We start from the raw sequence: 9,372 nt of genomic DNA, 5'->3' as shown, positions 1-9,372 counted from the left end.
GGTGAATGCATGTTTTAATAAGGTTAAAATTGATCATTCTGGTAAAACACTGATTCACCCCCCTCTTAGTGTTCTTTGATTCCAACAATTGGTATCAGAGCCTTGTACCTCAGAGGAAGTTTAATAGCTTGAGGAAGATCCATAATCCATGGATATGAGTTTGGAGAAGCAAATTGAGGTGGCACTTGAAGATTATGATGCTAAAAGGTTGAATAACTTGAAGTTACAAGATGAATTGAATTCTGCTCAGGAATTCATTCTTGTCCTACAGGAGAGACTGTCATCTGTTCAGGCTAGGAGGAAGGAACTTTTGTAGAACAAGGATAATGAAGAGAAAGATGCCCTTAATGAGAGATGTCTGAAGCTAAGTCAAGAGAACATGGTCATGAGGAATGAAATGCAAGCTATAACTATGAGAATGTCTAAAGAGAATGAGGACTAGAAGAAAAAGGAAGAAAATCTTGTTGTATCTCTGAAAAACAAATTTGAAGAATGTGGAAGGTTGGTTCATGAAAATGATATGTTGAGAACTGATTTAGTACAATCCTAGAGTAACGAACAAGAACTTGAGAGACAAATGATAATTTTAAGAGATGATTTGGCTATTGAAAATGAGTATAAAGAAAAAATCAAGATTAGTTCAGCACAACTAGATGAGTTATTGAAGAGACAAAGGCAGAATGGAGATTCTAGTGGACTTGGATTGGAACAAGGTCAGAGTTCCGGTATGGTAAATGAAGATCAAAACCATAAGACACTGGTAAGATAGTTTAATACTTATAAATTTAATGGTAGATGCTTTATTTGTAATAAATTTGGTCACATGGCTAGGCAATCTAGAAATAGAGCAAATCAAAACCCTGAGTTTGCTCCTAGTCAATGTTCTAAATGCAATAAGTATGGTCATAAGACAAAATATTGAAGAAGGAATGTTAAATGTTATACATGTGGAAAATTTGGACATATGGATAATCAGTGTAGGTCAGGCAATTATAACAATTTTAGCAAAGCAATTCAAAAGAACAATGTTACATGTTGTAAAGAGGAAAAATCGAACCCTAGTCGTTCTCCCCTCCCCAACTCCGAGGAGGGAGAAGGGAGAGTCACTAGGGTTGATGGTTTTCACTTAGGAGGGACTTTACATTCAAAAGAGGGGTTGAAACCCACAAGATCCAATCCCACGCAATGCAAGATTGGATTCTATATGAGTTTCAAGGGTTGTGATAGCAAGGATACCCTCTTTTGTAAAGAATGTAGATGGAAAGATTGAACTAGGAATGCATAGAAAGTGAGAAAGATTCGCTTATAAACTGAGTTAGGGATATAGGATGAAGCTGCGGACCTAGAATTAGCAGTAAAATGTCGAGACAGCGCTGTCCTGCAAATTTGAGCAAAAGTTGACGGGACGATGGTGCCCGGCGTGCACATGGTCCTCCGAAAAATCCGCGAAACGAAGGGGGATCTGTTCGTCTCTGCACAAGGATTCCAGATCTTCAATTTTAGCCGCGTACCTGCAACCTACACACAGAAAAGTGAAGACGATTGGGGGGTTAGGGATTAGGGGTTTGCCCTTAGGTCAAACTCCGGTTTTGGAATTAACCAAGAAATGAGAAATGCTGTAAATGTAATGTAAAACAAGTACTAATACCTTGTTGTAAGGATGTTTGTATCCTTATATGCGAAGGTATAGATGTTGTTGTTTGTTGTATGTTGTATGTTGTAGCATGTAATGTGTTGTAAGTGATCTCCTCTTCAATGGTTGAATCCTTGTCTTGAATGCAACACTTAGCCTTGAATGGAGACTTAGAATGATCAATTGCTTGAAGGAATGCTTGAATGCTTAAATGCTTGAATGTTTGAATATCGTTTTCACGCCTTTTCCATCTATTTTCCATCTATCCAAATGAGAGAGGAAAATGTAGTTTATATACTTGCCAATTAGGGTTAAAAGACTGATTTTCCCGACCTTAGGCCGACTAGGAAAGATAATTTCCAAGTTGCAAACAAAAAGACCCGAAGTCCCATAGGAGACCGAGCCCAAAATAGGGCCAGGGACCAGGGCGCTGGGCGCTCTGGTCCCACCTCCCGGGACAGCAAGGTGCAAAGGAGGTTCAGGCCAGGGTGCTTGAAAAATGCAGTTTTTGGTGTCGTGGACAGGTTTCGGGGTCTCCATTCAGGTTTAGTGTTGCGTCGCCATCGTGAAGACCCAAATGCGGTTGAAATTGCAAGTGTCGCAATTTTAGGACGCTACACATGTTATGCATGCAATGAGGTTGGACATATTGCTAAGTTCTGTAGAAGCATAAATCCACCAGTTGGTAATGATGGATCAAATGAGAAAGGGAAAGAGAAGGTTAATGAAATCTGACAAGATCATACTCAGAGATAGGTCAGGAAGTCAGAAGAACAATCAACAGATGGAAATGCACCGACTACTCAACCGACAAAGGAGGATTCTCCTGCACTGGTAGGAAGCTCATTTGGTAACTAAGGAAGATGCCTTAGGGGTAGGAAAAATTTATGAAGGTAGTGCATATGCCCCGAGAAGAGGTTCTAGAAGATGTTCCAGACATTGGAGATGCTTATCCGACATGGAGATGTTTAATCGAGATTTGGTATCTTCCACTGGAAGTCATTCATATTAATGATGGATTAGGATTTCTTGGAGGTTAAAAGGATGAATTCACTTCATTTTTGATCACTTTGCATTCAAAGAAATTCAGAGCGATCAATATCATCTTGAGTGATTTCACCAGTGATCGGAAGAGTTCTTTAGGGTCTTTCATCGACAGCTATTCATAAGTATTTATATTTTATCATGAAAGAAGGATTATGATCTGAACCTATGTTTATTGCAAATCCTACTATAGTTAAGGTCAAGGACCATCCTAGGCCTATTTTCAAGCGATATCCGCATATTGCTACCTTGGATGATTCAGTTAGTGCATTTTCTCATGTCCCAAAAGGACTCTTGTATGTTAAAGATGTCAGAGCTTACATTTACTATCATATTCAGGATTTAGGAATGAGTGATATTAAGAGCATGTACATGAATGAGTTAATGGGACATTCTAGAAAGATTAAGCCCGAGTACCAGCATATTGAGGATCTAGGGTTTATCGGCATTCTAGATATTGTTGAATTTGAAGATGAGATTGTAGGATATGTTTTGAGTAGAGTGCATGGAGAGTTTATCTAGTTAGATAGATCGTATAAGATTTTGAAGGAGGCCATCAAGGCCATCACCATTTTACCACAGGTTGGACAACTTCCTAAGAAGAAGGTTTCTAATGATCAGGTCAACAAGATCACCAACGCAACATCAGACAAGTGATCAATGAGGATTAGTACTATCATCGACAGATATATCAAATTCAGAAGCATGGTCTTTGGTTACAAGGTAACTTAATCAAACCGGCTAAATTATGTTTCTAGCTCCTGCATTTATGCAACTCATAAAATGATGAGGGAGAATGAAAAGTTAGATCTACGTGGTTGGATGTTGGATGAATTGTTTATTAACCTAGGAAAGATCAAAGGAGAGAAGAAAGGAACATTCTATTATGGAAACCTAATTGTATGTTTAATGTTGTTTTTCATTAATGAGACTCTCAATTTTGGGAAGAGACAATGGGCATTCGATATCCCAGTAGGGAGGCAAATCAAACAATCAATTGCTACATTGGGTAGTTAGAGAGATGAAAAAGTGTGGGGTTACTTTAAAGCATTTTTGAAGTCTATGAATTCTAGGGAGAGAGTTCCAAAGCACATTGTTGAGAAGTACTCAACCAAGATATGCTTCATGGTCAAGAAACATGAAACTTTGATGGAAGCTGTAAAGCCCAGGAAGATTTTGATTGAGGAAATGGGTTATGAAGCTGATGCATAGATTCTAGATGCTTATGCATAGATTCTAATTTATATGAAATTGTAAAAACCTTTGGTACTGCTAAGCATAAGAAGCAAGAGGTTGAAACTAAGTTCAACCGAAAGAAGAGAGAGAAAAAGGAGGGCAAGGAAAGTAAATTTGTTGAAAAGGTTTCACAGGACATTAAGGCAATAATTGATGTTGTTCTGGAGAAAGGGAGAAAAAGGAAAGAGCTAGAAATATTCATCAGCCAATTGCAGCAAAATCTGGATCTGATGATGACACACCCTTAGCATTCAAGGGGGTATTAAGGAAGAAAGCTGAAGAGACTAAGGTAGAAGCTAAGAAGCAACTGGTTAGGAAAGTTACAATCAAGGTATCGACACAAAAGAGAGCACCTAAAGTGATGAATAATGATGAACAGTAAATAGCTAATAGATACTGAGAGCAGGGGGGGTGAGTCAGTATAGACAAAAACTTCTCCAAATAACTTAAACTGCAAGGACTACAAGGACTACACTAACTGGTAAACATTATCACCAATCTAAATCAAGGCACTACCGGTAAAACATAGTATGACTGTAAAAGACATAAACCAGTTCATCTAGATCATCTCCAGACCTAACATCTCATCTCAACTTCACCCATATGCTTAAGCAAGTAAAACATCAGAAATACAATGACCATTGGATCAACTTGCATTACCGCTTACCAAAAAACACTAAAACATCACATGAAAAAGCATCACACATAACACACTTATTTTCATGTGGAAACCCAACTGGGAAAAAACACAATGGGGATGAATACCCACAAGTTGTTCTTGAACTCTTCTGAAGTTCGCTCTATTAGGAGCCTAGTCCGGTTAAAGACTTTACAATAGGTTTTTCTAGGGAACCGATCTTGTTAGGAATCACCTGGTTAAGGAATGGCTAAATACCCAGTTAAAGGTTACCTCGCAAGAGGATTTGAAGAACTTAATGATTTTGAGTCACCCTGTTAAAGGATTTACAAAAATCCTGTTAAAGCTCCCCAATAAAGGGATTTTCCAACTGCTGAAATGGTTAGAAGTCAACAGGTAATACACTGATCTTATAACAACACTCAATGCCAAGGTAGATCCACTTCAGTTCCTTTTCCTTCGCAATCACACTCTGCAAATCTCTTCTTACTCCTTTGGTCTAGCAAGAATCACCTCACATACATTCATTTGCCAACAACTTCAAATAAAAATCATCATTGACCTTATAGACAATGATTAGGTGGGTAGCCAAAACCTAAAACCTTAAGCATCTAGATTAACAATATAGTCAGTCCAATCCTGACTGTTTGAACACATTACATAGGGTAAAGTAATCTTGAACAAATCTCAAGATGTTCTCCATCGTCCGTTCTTCACCACTTCTGGAAGCTGATAACCCATCACATGCTCTCCACCGTTTACTAGGATTTTGCACATTCCTGAGGTAGATAGAATCAATCTTCTTTATGCAAGATCCTCAAGGAGATTCTTCACGCACACAAGGTTGACATGGTAATGTGATATAATATTCATTTCAATGCTAACTCATCATAGGATGTCGTCGGTCGAATCTTACAGACTTGGAATGCATCAACCAGAAACCTTGAAGGTGAGACTACCAACCAGTAGTCATATCAAATGAAACCTCAATACAAACTTTGCATATACCAGTTTACTTTTTGCATATATTGGTTCATACCATCATATTGGTTCACTTGCCAAGTTTCTTTCTTCAATATACCGGTTCATACTTTAGCATATTGACATCAATGACAACATACAATCATACCATGTGATCAAACTCTTCACATATGCCAACAATATCCCCCTTTGGCATTGATGGCAATACACAAAGATATCTCTACATCTTCTTCCATATTATATGTCTTCAATACTACAGATATCTTCTCTGCTTCACATCTTCTCCCCCTTTGACAACAATGCCAAAGTGGAGGCACAAGCATCCATGATCTACTATGATACTCCCCCTGAGGAGTAGCATCCTTCAACACATCAATACTAAAAAAGATTTGACAATGCAATACTTGACTGATGTGGAGCACATACCTTTAGTTCACCTCTTGAAGGGGCAACACCCCTAATTCACTTCTTAAATAGGTAAATGTAGCCTTCGGTAGAGGCTTGGTGAATATATCTGCTAACTACTCTTTACTGGAAATATGTTCCAATACAACCTCTTTGTTCCGAACTTTCTCACTCAAGAAATGATACTTGAGCTCGAAGTGCTTGGTTCTAGCATGCAATACTGGATTCTTGGAAATATTAATTGCACTTGTGTTATCACAAAATATAATCACTGGTTCAGATACAAGGACTTTGAAACCACTTAATACATGCTTCATCCAAATTGTCTGAGTGCAGTTCATAAATGCTGCTACATATTCTTCTTCTGTTGTGGGCTGAGAGATACAACTCTTCTTCTTGCTCATCCATGAGACTAGTCTACCACCAAGAAACAATGCACCACCGGTTGTTCTCTTCCAGTCGTCCATATTACTAGCCCAATCGGCATCAGGAAACACTTTGAGATTGAAATCATTATTGTATGGATACCACAATCCATAATCTATAGTTCCCTTCAGATATCTAAGAATTCGCTCGATTGCTACCAAGTGGGATTCTCTTGGACTTTTCTGGAAACGTGCAACAATTCCCATTGCAAGTGCAATGTCCAGTCTACTGTGTACTACATAGTGCAACTTACCAATCATTGACCGGTATTACTTCTCATTCACCAACACCGAGTCATCTTCTTTTGACAATTTACAGCTGGTCATCATCGGTGTACCAACCGGTTTGCTGTCTTCCATCCCTAAGGTCTTCAACACCTCTTTAACATACTTGGACTAAGTGATAAAGATACCATCTTTCATTTGTTGAATCTGTAGTCCAATGAAGAACTTAATCTCTCCAATTAGTGACATCTCAAATTCCTTCTTCTTTTCATCTACAAACGCATGGCTCATCTTGTCATCTCCACCAAAAATTATGTCATCAACAAACACTTCAGAGATCATAATCTGATCTCCTTCCGACTTCAGATAGATATTGTTATCTTCACTTGTTCTTTCAAATCCAATCTTCATAAGATGGGAGTGTGAATGTTCATACCATGCTCTAGGTGCTTGCTTCAATCCATACAAGGCTTTATGTATCCTACACACCATATCATTGTCTTTTGATAGGGAAAACCCATCTGGTTTCTCTATATACACTTCCTCTTCAAGTATTCCATTCAGGAATGCAAATTTCACATCCATCTGATAGACTTTGAATCCCTTGAAGGTTGCATATGCAAGTATCATTCGATCACCTTCTAATCTAGCTACTAGAGCAAAGCTTTCTTCATAGTCCTCTCCTTCTTCTTGAGCATATCCCTTACATACCGATCTTGCTTTGTTTCTTACCGCTGTGCCATCTTCATTCAACTTGTTTCTAAAAACCCATTTGGTGCCAATAACATTTTTGTGCTCAAGTCTAGGTACCAAAGACCATGTACCATTCTTTTATATCTGGTCAAGTTCCTCTTCCATATCCTTAATCCAGTCTTCATCTTTGTGTGCCTCTTTAAATGTTTTGGGCTCACATTCAGAAATCATGCAAGAATTCTCTCTGACCTTTCTTCTTGTAAGTATTCTTGCATTCTTATCCCCTATGATCTACTTTAGATCATGATGTAGCTTTACATACCTAGGAATGATCTTAACTGATTCCTCTTGTTTTTCCTCTTCATCCTTATCTTCATCTTCATCTACATCAACATCTACTGGTGTAGGAGCATTGTTACTTGTACTTGGTTGTTTTGCAAACTGTTCCCAGAAGGTTACATCTGGTTCATCTACTGCTCACTCGCTGCTAGTTTCCTCTGGTTTCTTAGAGGTTTCATCAACTCTAACATTGACACTTTCAACAATTATTTGAGTCCTATTGTTAAAACACTTGAGAGCTTTTCTCTTGGTGGAATATCCTAGGAATATTCCCTCATCACATTTTGCATCAAACTTGCTCTGGTATTCACTTCTCTTGATATAACACTTACTACCAAACACTCTAAAGTAGCTTACTAGTGGAGTCTTACCGGTCCAATACTCATAAGGAGTTTTATCCTTACCTTTCTTGATGAGTACCTAGTTCATAGTGTAGACTGCAGTGCTCACCATTTCTCTCCAAAAAGTGTGAGCAACCTTCCCTTGAATCAACATCGTTCTGGCAGCTTCAACTACAATCCAGTTGTTCATTTTTGCTAGGCCATTCTATCGTGGAGTCCAGGGGGTAGATAGTTTCCTCTTGATGTCGTTCTCTTCATAGTACTTATTGAATTCTCCAAAGGTGAACTCACTTCCTTGGTTGGTTCTAAGGCATTTAATCCTCTTACTGCTTTCCTTTACAACTAGTGCTCTGAAGGCTTTAAACTTTCCAAAAGCTTCAGACTTATCTTTCAAGAATGTGACCCACATCATTCTTAAGCAATCATAAAGTACCTATCTCCCTGAACACTCCTAGTTTTAATAGGACCACACAAATTAGTGTGCACAAGATCAAGTAAATTATCTGCTGTGAAAGATTTACCTTTGAAGGTTGAGGAAGACATTTTCCCCAGTTGACATTCTCTGCACAAAGGATTTTCTAGTTTGTTTAGCACAGACAATCCTCTAATTGCCTTGATCTTACTGGCCTTCACAATATTATCAAAATTTACATGGCAGAGTCTCCTATGTCATATCCAACTATCATCAAACTTAGCCACTAGACATTGACTGATATTTGTATTCAACTAAAATAAGTTACCTTTGGTCTACATATTGATGGCCATCAGTTCACCACTCTTTCCTTTTATTTTACACACTCCATCTTTGAATTCCATAGTGAGTCCTTTATCATTCAGCTGGGCAACACTCAAAAGGTTATGCCTGAGACCTTCTACCCAATACACATTATCAGCACTGCTTTTTCCATTTAGAGAGATGGATCCTTTGCCTTTTATCATACATGGTGCATCATTACCAAATCGGACTACACCTCCATCATATTCTTCCAAAGACATAAACTTTCTCTGGTCACCAGTCATGTGGTGAGAACATCCACTATCAATAATCCAGTCATTATAATTATCAATGTGGGAGACAAGAGCCTTCTTGTCTGATACATCTTCCTTAACGGCTACAAACACTATGTCTTTGCTTTCTTCATCTTCTGATTCATCATCAGTGACACCTTCATCGACTGCAACAAGACAATTTCTCCTATTTCCTCCTTTTAACTTTTTAAACTTCTCTGGTTTGTCCTTATTATCACTGTTGGGATAATTGAAAGCAATGTGTCCTATCCTATTACAAGAAAAACATTTCAAAGGGAGCTTACCTTTGTATTTTCTAGTTCCCTTAGGAAGTCTCTTGGAAAGAAGAGCTTCAAACTCCATCAGGATCTCCTCATCATCCATATCTTTGCTTTGTCTAGGTTC

This window comes from Cryptomeria japonica, chromosome 10, assembly GCF_030272615.1.
Source record: "Cryptomeria japonica chromosome 10, Sugi_1.0, whole genome shotgun sequence".
Taxonomy (NCBI): domain Eukaryota; kingdom Viridiplantae; phylum Streptophyta; class Pinopsida; order Cupressales; family Cupressaceae; genus Cryptomeria; species Cryptomeria japonica.
The sequence above is the reverse complement of the archived record's forward strand: the minus strand, read 5'-3'. Positions refer to the sequence as shown.